Raw genomic sequence first — 26,254 nt, forward strand, 5'->3', positions numbered from 1 at the left:
CATCCAATATATATCGTATCTAAAATAGGTAATTCCCATGTGCAGCATATTTTGAGAAGATAAGACCTCAAGCAGATTAACTCAATTTAAATTTGCGTGATTGCTCTTGTATTAGTTTCTCTGAAGTAAACAAGGTAAACATTATTTTTCTAATTGCATAATGTGTGGAAAATATAGTTTTCTAGCAATATTTGGTAATTGCCTAACAAAAGGCAACTCAGCTTCAGCAAGGTACTTTAAGTATGTATATGATTTTAAGCATGGGGTGGTTCTGTTAAGGTCAATAAGATTGAATCCTTGAGGTCACCAGAACTCTTGTGCTTCAAGTTATGCATGTGGCTAAGCACTTAAGCTAAAACAGGGCCTAAGAAAGGATTTTTCATCTGAATGAGAGACTTAATGTCAGAGCCTATCCTACAAAAGCAAGGTATGTTTCTCATCCATAAATCAGGCTTGCTTTCTTATGTTTGTCTTTTTAGTTCACGAGATGGTGTCCTCCACCAGCACTCTGAAATGAGAGTTACAGATGCGAAAATTAGAACTAAAATGATGTAAGAGTTAGCCTCAGCCCCTCGCTCAAATATATATGTTATGTATATATGCAAAAGCCAACATTCAAGTGTTACTTATCTCATTTGGAAATGGAAATCTTGCCAGGAGAAACAGAAAACCTTCTCAGAAGATATCCATTAGTGAAAAGAAATGAACGTGAAGAATACCAAAATACAGGAAAGAAAGCTAATTTGTTTCTGAGCTTAGATCAAATCAGAAATTTTAAGACAGTAATCTATCTATCTATCTCTCCATCTAGATTTAGATAAATCTAATCTGTCTCTAAATAAATCTATCTAGAGAGAGAGAGAGATTAGATTTATCTAGCTCTAGATTTATCTAAATCTAGATGGAGAGATAGATAGATTACTGTCTTAAAATTTCTGATTTCATCTAAGTTCAGAAAGAAATTAGCTTTCTTTCCTGTATTTTGATATTCTTCACGTTCATTTCACTAGATAGAGAGGGAGAGAGAGAGAGATTAGATTTATCTAGCTCTAGATTTATCTAAATCCAGATAGAGAGAGAGATGGAGAGAGAGAGAGATGGAGATTAGATTTATTGGTTACATTTTTCAAAATAATAGACCCTAACTAGAAGACTCAAATTGCTTTTATGAAAATGGCACATGCTTTCCCAATGCCTGATCTGTAGAGAATGCTATAAAGCTGACCCTGTGAGTGCTACAAATAGCTTTGTCTTCGGGTGGATATTACAAATGTACTTTAGACTATAGGGGTGTACTTGGTAGCTGTGTTGGTCTAAGACAAAAAGACATACAAAAAACTAGAACTTGTGGTTCCAAAATGTGCAAAAATGAAGTTTATTTCCTACCTATGGGGACTTTTTACCATCTTGTACCATCTACACTTTTCCCAGAGCCTGACGAAGGGACTTTGATCCCAAAAGCTTGCAGAGAAGGACAGTTTTCTTGCCATTTTCCAGTTGGGTTAATAAAAGGTATCATTTTGGAACCACAAGTTCTAGTTTTTTGTATGTCTTTAGACTATAGAGTGCATGGGAGGAGGTGGAGGAGAACGAGCAGGACTGTGGCAGGGAGGGAACGTTGCAACCCTGATTCAGACAGTGGCAGAGAAAAAGGCTGCAATAACCAGTGTTCAGAGGCCATGATCCTCCCTGTCCTTTTCAAGGTAGAGTAGCTATGTCTCATGGAGGCTGTAGTTGGTAGTAGCATCTGCATTTCCCAAAGGGAATTGGGTCCATGCCTGGAAGGTTGACCATTTGGGACACTGGTGCAAAGATTGGTCCAAGATTTTGCATGTTTGTTTAAGTCCGTATCCCTGCAGAGTGAACTGAACAAAACCATAAGGGATTGGTGAAAGAAAATTAAACAATTTACCTATTCTGTACCTAGCTCTGATACTATAGAGAATGGGCATGATAGAGTGCCTAAGATAGTAAGAGAGAAGAAAATCTGACCCTATACCACTTAGTCCTCAGTTTTAGATACAATTTGATGTGTATTTTCAAAAGAATGAAGCACTTTTGTCCACATGCAATCACAAGGATCATCACAGCGCTGAACACTAGCAAACCTCTTCCAGAAGTAACTCGATCCATGATGATTGAAACCATGCTTGAATCCCAGAGATACCGCTTGGACTGATGAGTTGAATACGCACATGAATGTTGCTTTGGAAATGTTCAGCCTGTACGATCCACGGAGATAGAATGTTAAGCACCTACGTTCCTCTCTTCGAGGCATCCTTTTCCTTCATCGGTCCAAGGGAATGAGAAAAGCTCAAGTTTAACTTCCATCACATTGCATGATGGGGCCAGGATCTCTCCTCCAGGGCAAAGTGGGCACCAGCAGAACAGATCTAGAACGGGCTTCATTCGTCAACTTAGCACACGAACAGACTTCCCAGAGTGGGGAGAAAACCACCAGAAAGCAATGTTAGGGTAATTTTACAGGAGGAGGTTAGCACTGGGAAAACCTTACGTTAAATAACTGAGCTGCCTGAAATTGTTGTTAAGCTTTTGACTCTGACGGGAAACACTAAGAAATCAAAAGTAAAACCAGAGAGGGGCTATAATACAAAACTTTGATTTTTTTCCCCCCCTTTTTTGGGTTGCCATCTGCTTTATCACTTACATAATGTTAACATTCTTTAAAAATGGGCAGATGGACCTCATTCAAGTTCTGACAGTAACTCTTTGTTATTGGTACAAATAGCTTCAGAGGTATTTAATTACCATTAGTAGTCATCAGTTTGCTGCTAGCTGGTGACATTCAGAATAGTAAGCAGGCTGCATTCTTTGTGTCCAGTGAGTTCATAGAAAGTTAAACCTACTTTTGACAACAGACTCAAGCTTAGCTACCATTAACCCCTCTTCAGTTACTGGATGATGTGTTTGAACAGTATGAATGATTAATGAAGGTTAAATAGTCCAGTTTCTATCTTAAAACCTTTTGTTATTGGCAAAGGGCAGGGCAATGAGCAAAGGGAGTAGAAATTCAAGTGTTTGGTCTTCCCCAAATAGTTGTTTTGGCAAATTACATTTTTTTTAAGGAATGAGAGGACTGTAACCAAGTAGCACAATTTGGCCGGTTTGGCAAAATTAAGCGAGTCTTACCTACACGTTTAAGCTCTCAAGAAACAAAGGAACATCAAGGTAAAAAAATAATCAACCCATCAAAAAACGATTACCATTATGGTTTGGGTCTAGCAAGTTTGGGGCTGGTGTATCTAAGAGGAGATGGAAAACGTAAGACCTGCTGACAAATGCATTTAGAGAATTACTAGGCTCAGAATTTTGTCGTATGGATATATTTAATATATATGTGAGTCGCCTCACAGGGATCCCAGGTATTTGCTTGAGAACCCAAGACACTTAAGCTTTTCATTCCTTCTTGTGAGTTGTGTATGCCAAGGAGGTTCTGGAAGAATCAAAATCTTGCAGTACAGAGGTGATATGTCGGCAATTAGCAAGTCATTCAATTTATGAAGCAGCATGGAGGAGGAATGAAGATAGGACTATTGGGAGATCCTATATATATTATATGCGAGTCACCTCACATGGGTTTGGAAGGACCCTCAGGAGGTCACATCTAGTCCAACCCCCTACTCAAAGCAGGACCAGCCCCTACTAGATCATCCCAGCCAAGGCTTTGTCTAGCCTGGTCTTAAAAACCTCTAAGGATAGAGAGTCCACCACCTCTCTGGATAACCTGTTCCAATGTTTGTACCTGTTTTGTGCCTCTTTTCTACAACCTTTGGCATCATTATTCACCAACACAGGGGCGCACATGTTGCATTTTTGCCATCATCACGTCAGGAGACACAAACAGCACCATGTGAGTTACCTGACCAATCCCAACTAACCACATAACACAGATCTCTTGACGTCTGATCCATACATCCAGAGAAAAAAATTACTTTAAAATAATGAATGAAATCAAGGAAATCATCATTGCCTGCTAGACAATCTGCCGCCAGAAAATGACGGTCTTTTTGTGGAAGAAGCTCTTCATGGCAGAATGCTAGGTAAGTTCTGAAAGTCACATACATCCGGAAAGAAAAAAACACTGAGCATAATCTAGTTAGTAACACATTAAAGAAGTCATAGCATTTTACAACACCAAGTTCCAGACTCAAGCTCGTAATCTCTAATGTAGTTAAGTGTTTATGTATATCTTTGAAGATCTGTGACCAAATGTTTTTAGGGACATAAGTTCTTTTGGGCAAGGACCCTCTTTTTTGTTCTCTGTCCAGTGCTTTCTACGTGCTGTGGTTAGCATCAATACATCCTCGTCATCACATAGATACCAAAGTGTATCTGAAAATACTTTAGAGATGTATTTTTCCAATTAACAAGGAAGGCAGCCTAATTTTTCAGTAATCCATCTTATTCCATTGCATCTGCCCTTTCTGACAGCTGAAGATTTCATGCACTTCTGAGTTCATCAGTCTACAAGCTGATATTTGACTACTCTATCATTGCTTTCTATTTTGCTTGCGTTTTTCCCCAGTAAACATAGTTTTAATTCACAACTCCAAGTGCAAAGGATGAGTCCTTATCTACCAGAAATATCTACTCAGTCTTCACTAATAGGGGTCTCTTAATGTCAACTTCTTTTAAGAGTTCACATTGTTATATCATGTAGCATACAGGGTCTGAAGGATGTGATCTAAAAGGGGTTAAAAGGATATCTGATGTTGCCATAAAAACTAGACAGGTCTAGCCCAATCTAATCTCAGTGAAGTCGAATATCTATAGGGATGAAGGTATATTATCTATAGGTGACTCAGCATTGATTTTTGTCCCGTCTTCTTTCCAGTGTCAAAGCCCTGAACAGCTGACTAAATAAAAGCATCAGAAACATTGAAGGTGCTGGTATTGAAGGAAGATGAGAGTTAATGGACCGCTGTACTTATAGTGCTGTTGCAGTGGGTCACAAGTGACCTGCAGGGCCATGCTCATTAAGAGCACAGTGTACTCATGTGCTTGATCGATATGTCCTGGTAAACAGGAGGATATTATAATTGCATAGAAATGATTTTTCAGTTGTTGTGGAGCGTGTGGAAAATAGCTTTGTGAAAATATCCGTGTCATGCACATGTGCCCTCTCAAAATGGTGTGAAACATCTGGGCTTGCCTGACTAATGCTTTCAATGTTGTTTACTGTTTGGTGAAAGGGACCAGTGCTGAACTCGGGTAGTGTGCTCGTTATTGCTTTACAGAGAATTAGAACAGCAGAGCTGTGCCTGATGGGACTCTCCTACTCCTGTCGTAGCCGTAGGCAGAGATCTAAGGCAGTGCTCTCCTCATAATGATATGGCTCACCCCAGATAGTATTCCTTGCTGTCCGAATCCTGCGGTCAGTACTCAGGCAAGAGTCCCACGGACTTCAATCAGACCTTGCTTAAGTTAAGACTAAGAGGCGCATCTACACGTGCATTAATGCACTTTAGTTAATGTGCATTAAATCTAGTATCTCCATTGTGAGGGTACCTATACACATCCTGGACATCTGCTCCAATTGAGCAGGCTCAATTAATCAAATCTGCTGGAGTGTGTTAATTAACGTGATCCAGCAACCTCTGTGTCACATGTATTCAGCATCCCCGTGCTTCAAAATGGCAGCAGGGGCATTTGAACTACTGCTTGTCAAATGAGCTTTAGTTCAAGTGCCCCTGCTACCATTTTGAAGCTCAGGATGCTGAATACATGTGACGCTGCAGGCGTTTTGGAGTGCCTAAAAGCGACTTTAATTAAAGCTTTCCCCCCTCCATCTTGGAGCATGTGTCTAGACGTGCTTATACACAAGCAGGGCGGCTTCTCCAACGCGCTGGAGCAGACTCGATTAATTGAGTCTGCTGGAGCGTGGCAAGTACCGTGCTCCAGCAGCCTCCTGCAGCTCATGTATCAGCATCCATGTGCTTCGACATGGCAGTGGGGGTGTTTTATCTAAAGCTCATTTAAAGCACTTTAGATAAAGCATCCCTGCTGCCATTATGAAGCGTGCAGATGCTGATACTTGAGATGCTCTGGGTGCTTTAATTAGAGCAGCTCTCAAAGTGCTCTAATTAAAGCAGCCCCCACTCCCCGGGCACATGTATAAATATGCTCAGGTACTAGGAAAATACCAGGCATTAGCCTGGCTTAATTTGCATTGACTAAAGTGAATGTTTTTTAAGTTAAGCTTAATGCGCAGGAGCCTATTTTAATGCGCATCAAGTAAAAAAGAAAGTTTTTTACGTGACACTTTAATGCACATTGAATTGGCTAATGCACATGTGTAGATGCACCCACTGAGAAGCAAGTGTCTACTTAAACTCTAAAGACCATACTCGGAGGCTGTTCTCCTTTTCCAACCATGAATGATTGTAAATATATAATAATGTTCTTTATGTATAATATTATTGAATATTGTTCCCTAAGATGCATGATGCTTGGGAACAGTGGGCTGCTTCATAATGAATCATACTACTGCTTCATTAAATCCCAGGTACAACCTCTAAGAATGGCATAGATATTAGATAGCTGACAGGTGTAATTTGTTAACAAAACCCTATTTAACCTTGATAAAAGTGTCCGCCTAGAATGGTCCAGATTGAACTACCTTAAGCCTGTGGCTGGACTCAGAGCAGACTTAGCATCAAGCTCCCAAGTACATTCTGGGAAGAACCCGAAACACGGCCTATTGCCGCCGCGTGGATCGTCGAAGCAATGCAGTTGAACTCTCCAACACAATCTCATCTTGTGCCGAGCCTTCTTTTGGGCCAAAACCTGGAAACCTCACTCCCAATATCTGCGCGCTCAATTATTATTCACTGCTTTCAAGGTATTTAATCTCCCTCTCTCCTCCATGAGGTCACATGATTACACACACACACACACACACACACACACACACAGAGTCAGTTCTACAATTTTCTCTCTTATCCCTGGTTCTTTCTCCTTATCACCAGTTAAGTGTTTAATGTGTTTTCCCCGAAGCATGCTTTTCTATCTTGATGCCTTTAGAGCCAGTCTCTCTTGCCCTTTCTCGCTCGCTGGTTATTTATCAATGATGATGATGAAAATGTGAGCTACACCCAGAGAATAACTTTGAAATCTGCTGTGTACCATAAGCTCGTATCATTTACATTTCATCGCTGTAATGTAGCTGATACCACAACATCGCTATGAGATAGGGAACATTTTACAGGTGAGGACAAGGGGTGCAGAGAGATGAAAACAGTTCAACCAAGGTCACGTGGGACATCTGTAGCAGAGAAGGGAATTGAATGGTGGTATTCTGAGTTCTACACCCAATCACTGGACCATTCTCCCGCTTTGAGAAATTTCTCAGCAATACCACATTACCTGGATGTCCAATTAAAATTCACTGTCAGTTTGATTTCTGAATAATAAATAGGTATAACAAACTATTCATGCACAAGTTACAGGCCAGTAATTATTTGTCGGAATTATTCAGTGAATCATTTCAGCAAAAAAAAAAAAAAAAAAAAAACCCAGGAAAATTGTAAAGTGCTTCTAGACAACTGGCAAAGAAACGCAGAAGCAGAATTTATCTAATACATGGTTTGCTCCAAATTATTTACTCATTTTATTTACTATTAATTTATTGTACCGAGACTATTAGCTGAGATCTGTAGCTGCATGGAGGAAAGCACAGACACTGAAATACATCATAAGAGTCCTATTTATCTTCTTTAGTGTCAGATTATGGCTGGCTGGGGGAAAAGACCTGGTAAAACAGTGAAAGTTGGAGAGATTGAAACGTATCCCATTATATAACATAGATAATGAAATGTACACACCACCTAAGGACTTTTTTAAAATATCTTGTATAATATTTTAAAGAGTGATTAGGAGGGCTGATTCACACGTCAGCAGCCATTTTTCGTGGGAAGTAGTAGAATTTTAATTAGCTTCATATTCATTACTCAACCAATACATAGTCTCTAATTGCACCTTTGGTGTATTTTGCTGCCTGTCACTGGAGCTCACTTCTATTAACTATAATCATTTAAGGTTTTATGAAGCCTATCTATGGTATCTGAATACCAGTGTGCAAATGAATCATTCAGCCTTGCAAACTTGTCATGAAAATTTGCCAGTCCAGGTATAAAATCTACTCACTCTCTACAATAATGATTATGAATGGATGAAAAAATAAATAATGGCTTATTCGACCAACAAGGAAAACTACTTACTCCTAGCAACTGGATGGTTGAATTTTACAGGTCAGAAATAATGATCACAAAGTAGTTATCTACAATTTTACAATTTATTTAGAAATCAATTTTGCTGTTAGACGTATCCAGTTTGAGCAGCGTGGAAGGGAGCTGGGTTTTGTCAAGGTGCTTGAATTCTGCACGAGTGATGAAAACCCTTCAGATGCACCATATGATTTTTGAGATTAGATATGCATACACCTGTCTCCTTTTTATTGATTCATAATCATTTGTCATGGCATTGCATGCTTAATATCTGCTTAAACAAGATTCATGTTAGACCATTCAAAAGAGCAGCATTACCTTGCCGTAGCTAAATTTAACTTTCCTGCATTCGTCATTTTTATATTAATAGATTTTATTATATTTTACTTATAAATTACAGGTACACAAATACAGACCAAGAAACAAATATGCACTGTATTAATTAAAGAACAGCTGTTGATATATGCACTTAATCCTTTTTCAAACAAAATTCCCATTAGCAAGAGTCAAATTTTGCCTGAAGGATGACCGAGTAAGGATTTAAGATTGTCCATTTGTAATTAATACCTAATGCAAGGAAGCCCCAGTCCCTGATTAGGGACTTCTAGACACTGCCAAAAACAAATTCACAAAAATCACAGTAATACACACTTGCATTATTAATAATGGATTGGCAGGGATACTATTATACTTCCATATTTTTCTGTAGTTTGTGACTTAACTACTAAAAAAATGATTTTTTTTTAATGCAAACTGGCTCAATATATTATTTTCACACCCAGAAAATATCAGTAAAAGTATTATTATTAATAATGATGATGATGATGATGCTTGCACAAACACACAAGAGGGAAGCAGATGGAAGAGTCTTTTGGCTTAAATTTTTCCTCACTTCTACTCTACAAAGCGTAAAATGAAGTAGTAAAAGTGCCAAGGGACAAGCTGTTCTTCAGTGGTCCTAGCCAATTTCCATTGAAACCATTGGAAACCTTTCCAGTGGGAACTGGAGTAGGTCCTAGACTAGTAACCCGACTACCAGAACCAAGGAGTTCAAAATACATTTTTGGGGTAAGATTTATTAAAACATCTGAACATTGCCAAATGCAACTTCCAAATCCTTGAAAGCTCTCCTATTTCCAGATACCTTGCTGAAAATGGCTAAATTGATATTCCAAAGGAGGGTTCAGATAGTGATTCCAAAATAAATTCAAATTTGGGATATAAACTCAAATCTGATTTTCTATATCTATGTAGTACTATTGAAAACAGTAAGACTATGGGCATGAGTAAATGAAACTGGGGCCCTAAATTGAAGTGGTGGGTTTTAAAAAACACTGCTTCAATTTAGGGCTGATGAAACCCCCGTGTCTTGCACACACCCCGCTGACTTACCTGCCTCTCCGGCAGGGAGAGGAAGACGAGCAGCTGGCGGGCGGAGCGGTCTCTGGGCTTTGGAGGCGGCTGGAGCTTCCCTCCATGGTAGCAGTACCCCCATCCCAGGCAGCGCTTGCCCGCAGGCACCCAGCTTGGCAGTCCCAGGGGGCACCGCAGCCTGGGAGGGAAGCACGGGGCCCCTGCACAGCTCAGGCAGGCAGGCAGGCTCCAACAGGGGTGGGGAGATGAGGCTCATCGCCTGTGGCAATGCCTGCTTTTTTGGGCTCCTGTCAGGCTGCCTGCAGGGCTTCCTGCAGAGCCATGGAGCTTCACAGAGCCCAGTGCTTCACTCTGTGGCTGTAGGGGCAGCAAACAAACTCCTTGAAGGAGTTTTAGTTTGCTGCACCCCAAGTCATTGAAGGCGCATTATGCCACCAAATTTCCTACAGCGGCTGGAATTGATGCACAATACGCCACTGAGGCATGCAAACACCAACAGCATTATGGTGCAAAAGCATTTAGCTTGCTTTGAAGTGTTATGCACACACGCCTCCCGGTTCATCTACTCATGACCCATGATGCTAGTTTCAGTCTGGAATTCACTTATCCCTAAAGGCTAGGGACAGAAGTTACATGTAAACTGGTTTAAGTGATCAGAAACTGGTTTACACCTGGAACAGAACAGAAGTTTAGTGCACATAAACCAGTTTCAAGATGGCTGAAACAGGTTTAAGATAAACCTGGTTGAATGCAGTATCAGACTAAACTGATTTAAGTTAAACTGGTTTATGACATTTCTGTCCCAGGCCCCTTCCTGGTTCAAGTTAAATCAGAGTTCTGCAGCATCCCAGCATGCTTTGCAGCCCTCAACAGGGCTCTGCTGTCTGCTCCAATGAGCAGGGCTGGCCCTGCCCTGCCCCTCTGCTCCCTAGCTGGAGCAGTGAGGCCTGGTTCACTGACCTTACTGGCCTGCTCACGCCCTCCCCCCCCCCCACCCCAAGCAAACCCCAGCTGGGGTCTAAGGCCTGGAAGGAGGGTTAAACTCACCTTCCCCTGAATACAGAGCTGCCCTGCCCTGCTAAAACTTAATGCCAGCTGTGACTGTGAACTACAAATCCCAAGGGCACCTAGAAGCAGGAAGACAAAGTAACGAGCAACCCTGGGAGTCCTGCTGCTCTGATTGTGGACTGCAAATCCCAGAGACCTCAGGGGCAGTGGGAAGAGTAAGTGAACACACAACCCAGACTGTGTTTATAGCTCTTGAGTTGATCATTTTTTCAGAGAAAGGACTATTCATGTTCAAGCTTCTATGAATTCAGTGCTACTACCCCCCCCAACCAACACACAGGCAGAACATGGGCTGAGGCCTGACCATGCCCCCTCCGCTCCAGCAGGGCTTTCTTTTTTCCCTCCCCTTTGGCAGTGGCTGGCAGGTGTGCTCTAGTGCCCCCCGGCTTCTGGCTTGAGCCAGTGCAGGCATATGGCTGCATTTCCTGAATCAAAAGTGAATGTCTGTTCACTTGCTTATCAGTTCCCAGGGTGCATGCAGGGTGGGAGTCACCACCCTCTGCACACCCGGATGAGACATTTGTGGCTCTGTCCCACACTTCGCCCAGCTGTGCAGTGCCTGCCCTAGCCCCAGCCCCAGCCCCACTCCCTCTCTCATCACAAGGGCCTACGGGAGCGGGACTAAGGAGGCAGCTGCAGCCACTCCAGAATTCACCGTAGCCCTCCCAAGCCTCCCTCCCAGCACTAATGACCACCCCGAGTGCAGCCTGACCCAGCCCCCACTGGGAGGAGCCTGGTGCTGCCCTAGCCCGCAGCCCTAGTCTACTCTATCCTGCATGCAGATCCGTGGGCACATGCCCCCCCATGGCCTCCCAGGGTACATTCAGCAGCAGGAGCCACCCCGCCTCCCCACACCCTCTGGACAAGCCCCTCTGCCCCACGCCCCATCCCGGCTATGCAGCCATCACTCCCTCCCACACCTCAGGAGCCTCAATCTCCCCCTCCACCTCTTAAACAAGAAAAAAAAATATAAAGGGATACAGGAGCTGAAACTCTGAGTCAGAGGGGTACATTTATTTAAAAAGGTTGAAAACTCCTGCACAGGTGGGTAGGGCTAGGATTCAGAGTGATCTAGACAAATTTGAGGACTGGGCCAGAAGGAAGCTCATGAGGTTCAACAAGGACAAGTGCAAAGTCCTGCACTTAGGACAGACCAATCCCATGCACCGGTGCAGGCTGGGGGTGACTGGCTGGGCAGCAGCTCCTCAGAAGAGGACCTGGGGGTGACGGTGGACAATAAGCTGAATATGAGCCAGCAGTGTGGCCTTGTTGTAAAGAAGGCTAACCGCATCCTGGGCTGCACTGGTAGGTGTGTTACCAGTAGGTCAAGGGAAGTGATTATTCCCCTCCATTCATCACTGGTGAAGCCACATCTGGAGTACTATGTCCAGTTTTGGCCCCCCCCCCCCCCCCCCCACTACAAAAAGGTTGTGGACAAATTGGAGAATGACAAAAATGGTGAGGGGGCTGGGGGACATGGCTTATGAGGAAACTCAGGGAACTGGGCTTATTTCATCTAGAGAAAGAGACTGAGAGAAGACTTAATAGCAGCCTTCAACTAGCTGAAGCGGGGTTCAAAAGAGCATGGAGCTGGACTGTTCTCAGCAGTGGCAGATGGCAAAACAAGGAGCAATGGGCTCAAGTTGCAGCAAGGGAAGTTTAGGTTAGATATTAGGAAGAATTTTCTCACTGGGAGGGTAGTAAAACACTGGACCAGGTCACCCAGAGAGGTGGTGGAGTCTCCATCCTTGGGGGGTTTCAAAACCCGGCTCAGCAAAGCTTTGTCTGGGATGATCTAGTTGGGGCTGGTCCTGCTTTGAACAGGCATTGGACTAGATGTGACCTCCTGAGGTCCCTTCCAACCCTCTTTTTCTACGTTTCTATGTGCTACATTAAAGGGTATGTGGGTTCAATAGGCTCAAATATGACTGTTAGTAGGACTTAACCTTGCACATAATTTGTTTTCAGGTCACTAGGAGTTTTTTCAACTATATTAATGCAGCCGTAGTTCTTTTGCCCTTAAGTGCCATAAAGAGACATTTTTGGGAAAAGTATACCTATCTAATAATAAGTAACTGACAGTCAATCATCCCTGCAATGTTCCCGGATAATTAGCCATTAGGCCTGTCTGATTACTTCCATGAAACATGAGTTGTCTTTCTTAGATTTCTGAAATATGGTCTGGGAAGTCTCAAGTGACACAGTGGCTAGCCACTTGCTGGTCAACAGCGATGACTAATAACGTATTGGTATTTGAATGAGGGATAGTAAAATATGGATATGCTCTTTACTTTCAAATGACTTATTAATTATTTTATATTACTTCTTTCCACAGTAGCGATTAACCTGTATTAATAATATATCAAGGTGCTCTCATGTATAAAGAAAAAGATGCGAGTTCATTTTGCCCGAAAGCAAACATTTAAAACAAATATGCCTGTCGCAAAGGATGAGCTTGTAATAAATAGGAATCGAACAATTTTGCAGTCACTTTTTTAAAAAATTGTATTTCAGAACTGAATCAATGTTTGTATTGTGCAAGAGAGAACTCCATCCAATTTAGATATGCTAAAAGTTTTTAAGGGTGAACAGTATTATTTTCTCTTGGAAAGGGGCCAGTATATACATTTAAATGAGCTGCAGTCTGCTGCAATTAATGTGTTCAGAAATTATAAAATCAAAGGCTAGATTGTGCCTTTTCTGTTGCATAGCATGATTCAAGCATGAGACCAGAACTGAGAGAACTCTGGACTTTCCAACACACTAAGAAATTCAGTATGCATTTTTTTTACCCTGCTTCAGCATGGAAAGGACTTCCTAGAAGATACATTCTCATTCTCAGGACAATTTTATTTGGAAATATTGCAAGGTTTTATTTTGGATTTCCAAAAAATCAAAGGATTGCATTCTGGTTTGTCAAAAGACTCAATATACCTTGCTCCTCCTTTTTCCTATGGAGATGCATTGCTTTTCTGGAGTTGCAGTTTGGGAGCTTGACGCCCCTATTCTTGGATGTTGAGTAGCAACTAGAGGAGAGTGCTCCTTGCTTTACCCCCTCATATTGACATTAAATATAGAAAATGTTCACCTAGGAAATGCAAAAAGCCATGGTTCTGGATGCTCAATATCTCACTGTAAAATCTACAAATAGCAAGGGTCGTAGAGGGACATAAATGTTGTACAGCTGACATCTACAGCCATTGCCACCGAAAATAGTAGCAAATGATTTTCAGTCCCATGGTCCCATCATAGTCTATAATTAGATTTTTCCCCCCCCTGCAATAGACATGTTGATTGGGGTATGGGAGTTTGGGACATTTTTATTTTGGTTTGTTTTTTCAGGGGTCTCCCCCCCCAAACATAGCTGTGCTGACAAAGGCTACAACGGTGATGCTGTTTTACTGCAAGGGAGCCTTTTTGCCAATGTAATGTATTTCCTTCAGGGAATTGGCATTAGCTGCTCCAGCAGAGATCCTTTGCTGGTACACGCCGAGTCCTCACAAGGAAGGTTTATTCTTTTTAAATGTATAGCCAACCTGAAAATAAGTGGTATTTGCTTTCTGCGTGGTGTACCATTTGAGGTGATGCCAAAGCACTGATGTTAAGTTGTGGATTCTTCCTCTCTAATTCAGGTATATGTGGATTTAATTCAGGCTGGTCTCCCTTTTGTGTCTAGTACAGATTTTTAGAGAAATTCCCCAGTGTCAAATCCCTTTATATGTGGGCACACACACATAACATCCATGCTATTGTGGTGCGACTTATGTAAAAACCTACACTTTCTGACCAGCAGCTTTCTTAATCTGAGCTCCAAACATGACAGTGCTGTAATGTGATATAAAAGAACAGCATGTACAGGCTGTTGGAGGGAGCATTTCACATTAACTGTATATTAGGTCATTTCTGAGATATTGAAGCAGACTGGAGATTCATGTATCTTCTAGCTATCTCTTCAGCCTATTGCCCCTCACCTCCTTGCTTAGCAAAAATGTGTCATTGGGTTTTATTCTTTAGTACAGGTGAGTCGGCAGCTCCCACTGTGTTAAGCACCGATGCATTTAGTATTAGTGTTTAGTGTCAGGAAATCCACCATGTCCTGGGGCTAAGTGTAATCCGTCTGTGTGGTGGTGAGGGGAGTGGGGGCTTGCAGGGGCAGGGAGATGAGGTTATATCATGAATATGTTGCCCCCAAAAATCATCGTTTTTATGGGAAATGCTTCAAATTACACTTCAGGCACTTTTTTCCCCTATCAATTGTGACAGTGATAAATGTGAAGGAATGGCTCTTTGACTTTTCTGTAAATAGTATTTGGACAGAAACCAGTAAAACAGTAAATCTTTGAGAATAGCCTAAGAGGACTTATAATAAATAAAAGCGTGACTGTGCTGTTAATAAACCTCACAACCAACCCGGTGTTGTGTGTTAGTGACCCCGAACAGCGTAGCTTACACAAGTGATCTTGTAATGTTTGAAGTCCATTACAGTATGATACTGGAGCATGCGCGTGGGGTCGAGGGTACTCTAGATGGCACTGGGTAGGTGCAAAGTTGTGAACAGACTGGGACACAGAGGTGCTAAGTGATTCAGGTAATAAATACTCAACTTCTCAACTTTCTGTTTTCCATCAGTGCTTCTATCTCTTCTATCAGCTTTTTTGCTGTGTTGATAGTGAAGTACCACCACCCCACAGTCTACTCTCCCAAGAAGTCAACATGACCTCTCATCACTTTGTTAGATGAATTTTGGGTTCAGACTTTCCCAAAGCTATAACCAACTGCACATCCTCTTCTCCCTTCACAGATACCCCAGCAACTTCTGAAACGTCCCAGATAAGTGCTCTGACTCTTCTCTGTACCAAATTTTAAAACCATATTCACTTCAGGTTGGGTGCAACAGGTCTGTCTAAGGCTGCTGTGTATGGTCCAAGACAGACTCTCAAACTTTGCAGTCAGCCTGAGGATGACACTGTGGGTTTGGGAGAAAACAGTTAACATCGTTCCCTTGTGGCTTCGCCAACTGGTGTGCAAGACAAAGAACCAGGAGACGAGATAGGTACAGTTCTTACTCTGTCATCGACTCACTTCACAACCTTTGCAAAATCACTTAATCTCTTTGTTTTCCCATCTACAGGGTGGTGATAATAAGAGACTCACTCCTATATAAAATGTTTTGAGCTTTATAGATGTAAAGCATTAAATAAATGCCATTGCAACAACTTGTATAATCAGTAAATTTCAACTTCTGAAACATCCCAAATCCAAGAACCCAGCACGGAGCCAATGCACATTTGTGTGTGTTTTTATAATGACATAAATATTATTCCTTCCCCCGGAGATTATAAAGAATAATTGAAAGCAATTCTCTGCACCAGGCAAAATGCACAGATGCGCATGGAAATCCAATCCAGGCAGAAGGGAAAATACTGCCTTGTTGTACAGAGAGGAACTGATGATCATATGTTTGGGAATTCACACAGATCCTCATTCAGTAAGGCACAGCAGCAGTAGCCACCTGCAGATATGGCTGGTGGCACACAAGAGAACGGGTATATCCTCCAGATACCGGCTGTCCCTTCCAAGAACCAGTCCCCTCTTCCTCCTCCTCTGAATGCCACAAGCCAGCTTGTTATTTCGACAATCATTTTTTATTTTTTGGCAAAAAATGATTTACTTAAAAACACCCAACCCTTCCTGTAAGTAACAAAGACCCGAAGTGTACCGCTAGGCGGGTCTTCTTATATTGACGGATCCCTCTCTCCACCGCGTGCTTCTATTCTGTGTCTTGCACTTATTGCATTATCAGTAAGTCTTTGCCTATTCGAGCCACGAACCTGCTTTTTCATCCATCCTCGACTCCTTCCAAACATTGCATTCCAAAATATGACAATTTTTTTTTTTCCTGGCAAGGAGAGGACGAAAGGGGTCCAGCACTCGAGTTGTATGGTCCAGGTTATCGTTGAGCTGAAAATCCCACCTGAGTTTGACCAAGCATTTTCCTAGATCAAGCCCTAAATAACCACCTAACGTACTAAACAGGAGAGGCTCCTATTTTTTATTGTGGTTTTTTGGGGGGTTTTTTTGGCAGATTTCCCCCCACCGCTTTGCTTTTTTCTGGCAGCTTGCTTTGACAACAGGCCGGCGCTCCAGATTTCTGAAATCTTAGCAAGCATGGAAAAGGTTAATTGGAGAAGTCAGGGCTGCAGTTGGCTAGTTAGTGCAGCTGGATTCTCCCTCCTGCTTGTTAACATTTTCTCAGTGCCGCAAGGCCCCACGACTTGGTGTCACCGCTGTCGCCAGTGCCCTGGCTGCGAGTCCACTCCCCAGCCTCACTGGCTCCTTGTTTCTGTACGCTTCACTTTCCTGAGCCACTCTGAGCTGGCGTCATCCATCTAGTCACAGCTCTCTAAGTTTGCCATGTGCACTGACCCCGGGCTGACCCTGAACCATGATACAAACTATGGGATTGTAATTAATCTCTAATTACCCACAATACCTCGCTGAGTATTCAGCCTGCTGTTCAGATGTATTCCTAACCCGCTCCGTCACCAGCGGACCATTCAAAATGCAGCTCAGCTCAATGCTTATCCATCGGGAGCTGCAGAAAGGTTGCGCTAGCTATATTAGAAGATGCGGTCCCGGCCGGCTTGGCTGTGGTCAAATGCCCACCCAAGCAGCGCAGCGTTAGGCCCCGGACGCAGTCCTAGCAATTGATGGTGTGATGCTCTGCTTTTATGAGTCCTCCTTGAAAAGGCATGTTTGAACAGACTGCGCACACAACAGAAGTCATTTATCTCAATTAGGAGTGCTTTCTACGCAAGTACAGTTCACCTACTGGGAGACGGGAGGCTTTTTCCCATTAAGTACTCGCTCGTCTTGTTTGAATGCATCATCCTCATATTCACTTGGGTCTTCGCTGCCTGTCTCAGTGGCAGCACAGTGCTGGGAGAGGGGATTGCTTGGAAGTAAGTCCCAAGGAGAGCCAAGCTCAAGGAGGAAACATAGGCTGAGGTTGATATAGTGATCTTGTTCCAGAGTTCCCAGGAAACCAAACCTTAGGATGAAAGAGTTAGTTAGCAAAACCGTTATGCGGTTGAAGGGTAGAGAGAGTCATTCCAGAAGCAAAGGGTAGATTGGAAGTTACACCCCTAAATAAATAGGAAAATCTTTCTTTTCTTTCTCTCCTTGCCCCAGCCAGGCAGATTCTTCCTCCAAGACCAGTTCCTCCTACCATATCCCCATACCTCTGGACTCAACTGACTTCCCTTCCTTTCCACTTGTCCTGTCCAAAGCTCCCACTGCCCCAGCTTCCTCCTTGTCTCAATTCCCTCCCTAATTACTCCATATTTTTCCAATTTCTACTCATTCCAATGCACCTTTCCCTTGCCTCTCTCTGCAGGTTTTTTTTAATGATCATCCTGTCCAAGCTTAGGATGATCAACATTTAGTTCTGCATCAAAGATTTTTTTTTTTTTTAATGTCATGACCTCCTGTTAAAGCTAGAAATGGGAAACTTCTCAGCCTCAGAATGGGAAATTCAGGCCTTGTCAAGCCTTGTTTAGCTAACTCAGGCTAATTCCTGTGTTTGAACCCCTGTTGGCCAAATCATTGCTACTCGCTGATTGTCATTGTCTGCAGTTATGCTTTGGTCAATACCAGCTGAGCTAAGCTGATTGCTGCCAATGAACTTTGAAATGGTGCTTTTTGTGATCAAAGATGAAGCCTCAGCCTTCCACTCCTGGCAAGGCAAAGTTATCAGACATTAAAGCTATCATGGCTTTTTTTGGTATGGAGACCCATATATTAGGTTATTTACAGAAGTTCCTATATCTCTCTGTACACCCTTTAAGATTGGATTGAAGGTTGGACTTTAGGATTGGACCAATCAAGATTGGTCTGTCATTGTGCCGGGCACTGTTGCATTTGTGCAATCTCTTCCCCAAGGAGTTTGCACTCTATTTAGAGGATTGAGGGATTAGGACACAGATGGGCACATCTATTCTTCACATTAATGCGCTGTAGGTACGGTGCAGTAAGTTTAGTACTTGGTTAACCAAGTGCTAAATCAATGCGCGGTATTGCGCACTAGCACCGGCACATGGCTATTTAATGACCCTTACTGCATAGTAGCCTAATAGTACTGCACAGTAGCATATTAGCACAGGTTTTGCCTGGCACGCTACTGCACAGTCTTATTGGCCTTCTGTGCAGTTAGCATCACATGTAGATGCACCCAGAGTGATAGAGTGACCTGTTTAAGGTCAAGTCAGTGACAGAGTTTCAGGGCTCTTGGATTTCAGTACATCTCATCCCCTCAAGCACACTGCCTGGTTACAGCTCATGGTGCTGGCTGGCTTTCTGTAGGCCTCTCCTGCATATTTTGAAAAGTTTTATTCCCCTATAATGGGAACATACACAGGTATGATAATGTCATGTGACATGCAGTATTATTACCGTTCATATGAGATGGTCTTCATGTGCTGAAAATCTTTGCATCGCCTAACACAATTATGCATTTTAGTGACAGAGAGCCAGAAGGAGTGTCCTGGATACTCCAGTCCCACCCCTACCAAGGGCAGACATCCGCGGCCTGTCGGCCCTTTTCTAAACTGATTAAACTCCACATAAAAAGTTGTTAGGGTGTTTATCCTTCTTATTCCGCTTAGGAGACTGTGCTAGGACCTCATCGATCTGAAGATGTCAGTCTACATTTAGTTTTCATGGTCATTTTATACCCATTTGTATTTTATATGTGTACATTTTACCCCAATGCTCACAAAATTAAAATGTGCTTTTGGGGAAAAGAATACTGATTTATACAAGGGATTTCCCCTCTCCTCAACCTAATATCAAATCGGTATACAAATTTAACTTGGATTCATTAGTGAGCCTACATCTTTACACCAGGCTTTTTTTGAAACAGTGTCCAGCAGCTGTCTTCATAGTTTCATAGTAGGTAGGGTCAGAAGGGACCTGAGCAGATCAAGTCTGGCCCCTGCCATGGGCAGGAAAGGATGCTGGGGTCAAACGACCCCGGCTAGGGGATTGTCTACCCTTCTCTTGAAGACCCCCAGGGTAGGGGCGAGCACCACCTCCCTTGGACTCTGTGTGATGCAACAGCTGCTGGGGCGACCATATTTTTGTTAAATAGTAATGACGGATTAAATAGTCGTGTGAAACCTGTCTAACCTGTTTGTACTCTACATATGGTAAAGCTGCCCTTTACTGACTGTAACTTACACCTCATATTTTTGCCAGCTTTCATTTACTCAATATGGATGGCTTGTACTAGGCATGCTCCATTTATCCCACTTGACTTGATTTTAATTTGGAGGGTTTGGTCTTCAGGTGTGTAACAAAAGGGTTTGAGTGAAGGAGAAAAGGGGTTGTCAACGGTCCAGCAAATTCCTTTGGCTTGGTTGTGTGATATACACATCCCCATCAGAGTTAGAAACTGTCACCTAGTCAATCAGCCAGTAGGCACATTGTAATTACGGCAGCCTATCATTCCTCACTGAGGTCACAACAGTGAAAGAGCAAGCTTAAGTTTCAGGACTGAATGGAAATGTTTTGATCGCCTAAACCTTGAGTGTTCCTGAATAAGTACCATTTCTGTAGCTCCTGCAGATCTTTCTCTTGTCCTCATCTTTTCCAACATGGAGCAGTGAATTTTTCAATGGATGAGCTCCTCATCCTAGGTATATCTGCAAAGTTCCCAAACATCTTCTGTGTCCCCCACCCCCATGCTCATTCCTGGTAGCTAGGGCAGAACAGATAATTAGGCATTGTCGCATGTCCTTGGCATTGTCCCATGTCTTTGGTACTGCAGGCAGTTCAAAGAAACATCCCCCTGTTCCACTGTAACACTGTTTTTATTTCCACCCACCTACTTCATCTTCCTTTATCATCTTAGGCATTTTTATGCCTTCATCATTAGGTGCAACTAGAATTCGCACCCATTTTCCAACAGCACTACCAGCCTTCACAGTGTTTCTTCCACCTTTGGATTCCCCTTCTTGGGGTGTTTGCACTTTGCTCTAGGGCTTACTGACCAAGTTCCATTCGAAAGTTAATTCCAGTTAGTGAAATGTCCTTAAATGTAACAACCCCTCTTGGAAAGCGAAAAGAGTCTGTTGTCCCAACAATAGTCAGTTATTCTAATGGCCTCCAATTATGTTCACTTCCCTTAAGCAAAATAAACAAGCCTTACATTGTGATCAGTAGTGGAGGTATAATTTATGACACCCCCAAACCTCTCAAATGGAATATCTTCCATATAGTTTCAAGTGCAATCTCATGAAAGCATGCATAATGTTACTAAATATTCCACCCATTTATAACATGCAATTAAGCATTTCTCATTCTCATTGTTTAAAATGGAAGATCTGCTAGGGCAGCGAGTTACGTTTCAAAGAACCCCAAAAACAGAATGTAAAAATACCCTGGACATGTTCCAGTAACTGGCTTTACATGCCTGATAAAAAGAAGAGGACCACCAAGTGACATGTGTCCTGCTTTTGACCTCTGGCTTTGTATGGGGATGAAAATTCAGCAGTATTATACCCATGTTTAAACAGTTGGCTTTATAAAACCACATAAGAGGCAGCCCATGATTCCTTTGCTTAATAAACATTCTCTGTTCTGCTTTTATTTCTTTTCCTTTAGTATAAATGTCTGTGTTAATGTACCTGGTTAAAGCAAGGGTCTTCTGGGAGTAAAATTCTATTAGTTGATATGTTACCTTGGACAGAAAGAAAATCTCTGTATATCAACACACCCATCTTTAATAATTGGGATAATACTTAACTAAGGATATGTACAGATGAACAATGATTCCATCTGAAAAAGGGGGACTTGCCAATTGTGAGCATGCATCAAGCAATCTGTCATAACTGGTGCATCTGCCCACTCCTATCCCACAGTAAGCAACAGAAATTCAAGTTATTTAACCCTGGGTGAAGCAATTAGTCCCTTAGGCTAGGTACAGATGTTACACTTAACACACATTAAAGTCATAATAGAACAGACATTCATGGCACTTTAAAAATGGTGGATCCCACTCTAAGTTAATCCTCAGTGAATGTGGTATTAAACGAAAGCACTTACAGTTAGACCACTTTTTTGAACATGTACCGATTCCATCATGCTTCAATGTAGATCATGTTGTGCCGCCATCCCAAGGGCCCCTCACTGGCCAGTTTGCTAGCCTCAGCTGGTGCTCATCTGCTCTGGGCGAGCACCAGCCCACCCACACCTCTGGGCTGCCACAGCGGGGAGGAGAGATGAGCTGGGTCTACATGGCAGGAGGGCTCCCTTCCCCACCTGCCCTAGTCTCTTGACAGCCTCTTGGGCTGCAGCTGGCAAGAGGGTGGGGCAGCACAATGGGGAGAAGGGGGCCTCCATGCCATGCAGACTTTGCCTGGCCATCCCAAGACCCCATCCAGCAAGCTGTGGGGGAGCCCTTGCAGTGGGAGGGCTCCATTCCCCTCTTTCTCCCAGCAGCCGCATGCTGATATTTGCCAGCTGGTGGGAGCCAAGAGTGGGAAGAGGGGCCACTCCTGCAGCCTCCTGGGAGGTATGCAAGAACGGCTCCCACCTGGTGACCTTGGCCAGTGCGGGCAGGCACCGAGCCCCGCTACTGATAGGTGAATGTCTGTTAAGTTCATTCCACTTCCAACGTACAGGCACAGACAGACATTTAAGCCCCCACTCTAACTCATGGCACTTTACATAAAGTGCCATGAGTTAAAGTGCCCCCTCCCTGACCCAACAGAAGTTCGCCTGTTGAGTTTAGGGGGGATAGAGCCTGCTTGCACCAACCCTCCTGGCCAGCAGGATCGAGTCTGCCTGTGCCACCCCTCTCCCCAGCCCTGTCACCCCCCCCAGCTCCAGGGCTGTCAGCAAGGAGGGTGGATGGGGGAAGCTGCCAGCTGGGCTTTCCCCAGCCTGAGCTGGAGGGGAGGATGGATCAGAGCCCCCTTGCCTTACGGCTCCTCCAGCTGAGGTACTGGGGGGAGCTGGGCCAAGCCTATAAGGCAAGGGAGATCCAGCCCAGCCCCACCCCTGGAAGCTGGCAGCTTCCCCCTCCCACTCTGCTGAGAGCCCCAGATGTGCAAAAAATTAACACTGGGGAATACAAATTCCCTAAGGCTCTCTAAAACATAGCGCCTTCAACTAGTACCTCATTTGAGGAAGGTTAATTTTTTGCACGATCAGCCACTTTAAAAGTGCTCTGTGGTCCTTCAGGTGTGTCACGGCACAGCTGTACAGCATGTTCAGGGGTCTGATCACACAAGAAAGGTAACTTCTGTCTGTGCCCTATAGCACTTTAAGTAAAATGTAATAGAGTACTTCCACCAAGAGCCTTTTGAACATCTGTACTTAGCCTAAGGTGCTACCCTGCCCTATTCTCTGCCTCCTCCTGTTTCCTGGGGTTTGTATTGCTATGCATTAACAATGGACAGGTGAAACAATTGCAGTGCATTCAAATGATTTCTATACATTTCTTCATCCTTAAACCAGTGTTTATTTGATCATGCAGAGTCACAGGACTAATGCAGCTTGATAAATTAATTGTCTGTAGGCATGTTTGGGGATTCTGCTGTTGCTATTGCTACTAAGCAATGGTGTTGATAAAAATAGGTAATGCTACCAAGAAAACAACTTATTTTCACAAAGAAGTGCAGCAGTAAGTGGTAGATTGTTGCTGAGAAACTATGTCGTAAGTTCTTTCTCCTCCTTTAAAAATGTTTAGGTTAAATGCTGTGTGGCTTCAAAGTATATGACTGATCTGGATTTAAATATTTTCAGATGTCATTGGGGTGGATCAAGGTTATTTCCCAATATATCAGTCAAATCTCATAAACTGTGAAAAGCATAATGACCAGAGCAACAGAACAGAATCCTTCCAGTCTCTCTGTTTTCCTAAACCCTGATAATATGAAATGTGGTCTCCAAGGAAACTCCAGCCTTGTGTCCAGAGGCACTGACTTCCATCTCTGCCTCCTGCCATTGTCTGCTTGGCTGGAGGAGTCCGCGGTGAGGCTATTTTCCCCCCTCAGTAGGTAATCTTTGATAGAATCCACTTTGCTAGGATTTAAGGGGAAAAAAAATCACTGCGCCTTGGGCAACAGTCCTGCAAATATTTATGCACAGGCTTACCTTTTCGACAGCAAGTGTCTGTTTTTGACTTGGATGTCGCTGGCATTTTGGAAGTATTGGACATAGACCCTAAGTCTAGCAGTTCTATGGATCTGCATCGCAATCATCAATCCTTGGGTTGATGGGGAAAACAAATTGCTCTGTGTATGCTGTCCAAGGTCTTACAAGAGTTTGCCTTTTGCTAGAGCGCTGAGAAGAGGTCATCCATTGAGATCATATGGATCTATCCAGTGATTCTAATTAAAGTAGGGAGCAGTGGTGAACCTCAGACCTTTCCCCCTTTACTTTCAAAACACCGCACGTCTGCAAGAACAGGGGGATTACTCGGAAGGAAACAAGCAGCAGTGTCTTACGGATTCTAGGCAAGCTGCGTTAGATATTGTGATGGAGCGTGCACCAGATTGCATGCAGGCTGGCAGGGAACAGGTTAAGATAAGGCTAGAGGGAAACAGGAAATACTCCAGCTGTCCCCAGCTGGCAGGTATACAAAGCCTCCCCTCTCAGAAGAGAGGTGCTCTAGTTAGGGGCAGGAGGCTTGCATTGAGAGCCTGAACAGCAGGGTTCAATCTAGCATAAACCAAAGGAACCTACAAAGGTTTACCAGGAGGGGCTGTTAGATGCGCAGAGAGCAGGGGTTGTCTATTAAGGATGAAGCTGAATGCAGCAAGGGGTGGTTGGTGTAAGCCATTTCCTGACCTCTATTGTTTGATTAGGCTGAAAGAAGCCAGATATTATACTTCTGACTTTCTGCCAGGATTTTGGGGGTAACAATTTTTTTCCATCCCAACAAAGAAGTTGGGGTAAAACTCAAGACCCCGAGATAAAAAAAAAGGGAATTAGAAATCTACTCTGGGGTTAGGGCAGCAGCAAAAAGCTCAGCGCGGCCTTTTGACGGCGACTCTGATGATATGAGAGACTATCACTGGAGTCGTTGACAAATGTCATTCGAGAAGATGGGGGGGGGAATATTTGCCCTCTTTGTGTGTGTGTGTGTGTGTGTGTGTGTGTGTGTGTGTGTGTGTGTGTGTGTTTTGGGGGGTTTCTTACCTTTTTTAATTTTTTTTTTAATGTTACAAACTTAGAAATATTGGTTTGCCTTCCATGATCATTTAAGAGACTTTTATGCAGCTGTTGAAAGGCTTTTCTTCTGCCATATTTCTCTCTATTTTTTTTTCTTTATTGATTTTTTCTCTTTAAGACTTTAATTCACTCTTCTACAGTTGCTACAGTTAAGAGAGAAATTCTGTAGATCACATAGAGATAACATTCCAGCCTAGGCTGGGTCATTCACATCTCACATAAGAATACCAGCTTCCTGCCGATAGCTAGTCCTTTCCTGCTTTTCAGGCCTTTTTGCTCTATCTTTTCATTTTTTCTCTCCCTTAGTATTTGGGTCTTAATCTTTCTTTAGACTTATCCTTCATGCTGTGCTCATCTGAAATGTACCAATAATTGCTACTACCTATATCGAGCTTGATCATTCTGCACATTCCTCGTTGAAACTATCAGTGAAACAAGACATCTAAAATAGGATTCTGGAGGGTTAAGGTAATATTTGGGGTGTCTAAAATCTCGTATAAATCATTCCTTAGACGGTCTTTTTTTTTTTTTTAATAGAAAAAAATGACAGGAGCAAACAAACCGTAATGACATATTTCAATGAAATGCTGCAATTTTAGCCCCTGCCATGAGCCATTGCTGTTGTACGGTGAAGTATTCTGCCAGTAAATGGTGTAGTGATTTTTCCGTGAGGCCTGCGTCCTCTGTTCCATCCTTACTAAGGCAAAACTCCCTCGTCCCGGTTCCTCATCTTAAACAAGTTAAGCGCAATGTTAGATGACAATGTTAAGCCCTGCAGATAGTAAATAATAAAGGCGAGATGCCATAGCTTCTCCTTGTTTATCTTCAGATATCTTCTGCTACTTCAAAAACAAGTGTGGTTCTCATCTTTAAGTGGATTATGTATCCGAAGGATACAATCCATTTATTGGGGTCAGTATTTTTTACCTTGTTCCAAGAAACATGTGAAGTAATTGAAAGTATATTCAACCACCTAAGTACTAAGGTGCCTTTACCTGATAGGCCAAAGATCTCTTTTAATCTCTTTTTTTCCCTTTCCTGCTTGCTGGGAATCCTCCTTGTAGCCCTTCTTTCAACTCTCTTCCCCTCTCCATGTTCCTTTCTTTTTTTTAAAGGGTGGTGACACTGCAGCTGATCACAGAGCGTGGACAAAGATGCAGTATCCATTGATTAACTCTTTCTCTACCCCACCACTGTCTCTATCCTACTCTTTCTCTCCTGCCACCCCTACTGCAAATGACTGAAACTAATGCCCTCCTCAAATACATTGTAGAATCATGATAGTGGAACAGTAGGTAGTGGCAATATTTTGCAAATGGTAGTAGTTG

General features: G+C 43.0%; 1 long non-coding RNA gene across 1 annotated transcript in view; it reads left to right on the plus strand.

Moving 5' to 3' along the window:
* The window catches only part of LOC132251936 (uncharacterized), a 344,867-nt gene that overhangs the window by 307,644 nt on the left and 10,969 nt on the right, over nt 1–26,254 (plus strand). The window lies entirely within an intron of this gene.

This window comes from Alligator mississippiensis, chromosome 7 (assembly GCF_030867095.1).
Source record: "Alligator mississippiensis isolate rAllMis1 chromosome 7, rAllMis1, whole genome shotgun sequence".
Lineage (NCBI taxonomy): Eukaryota > Metazoa > Chordata > Crocodylia > Alligatoridae > Alligator > Alligator mississippiensis.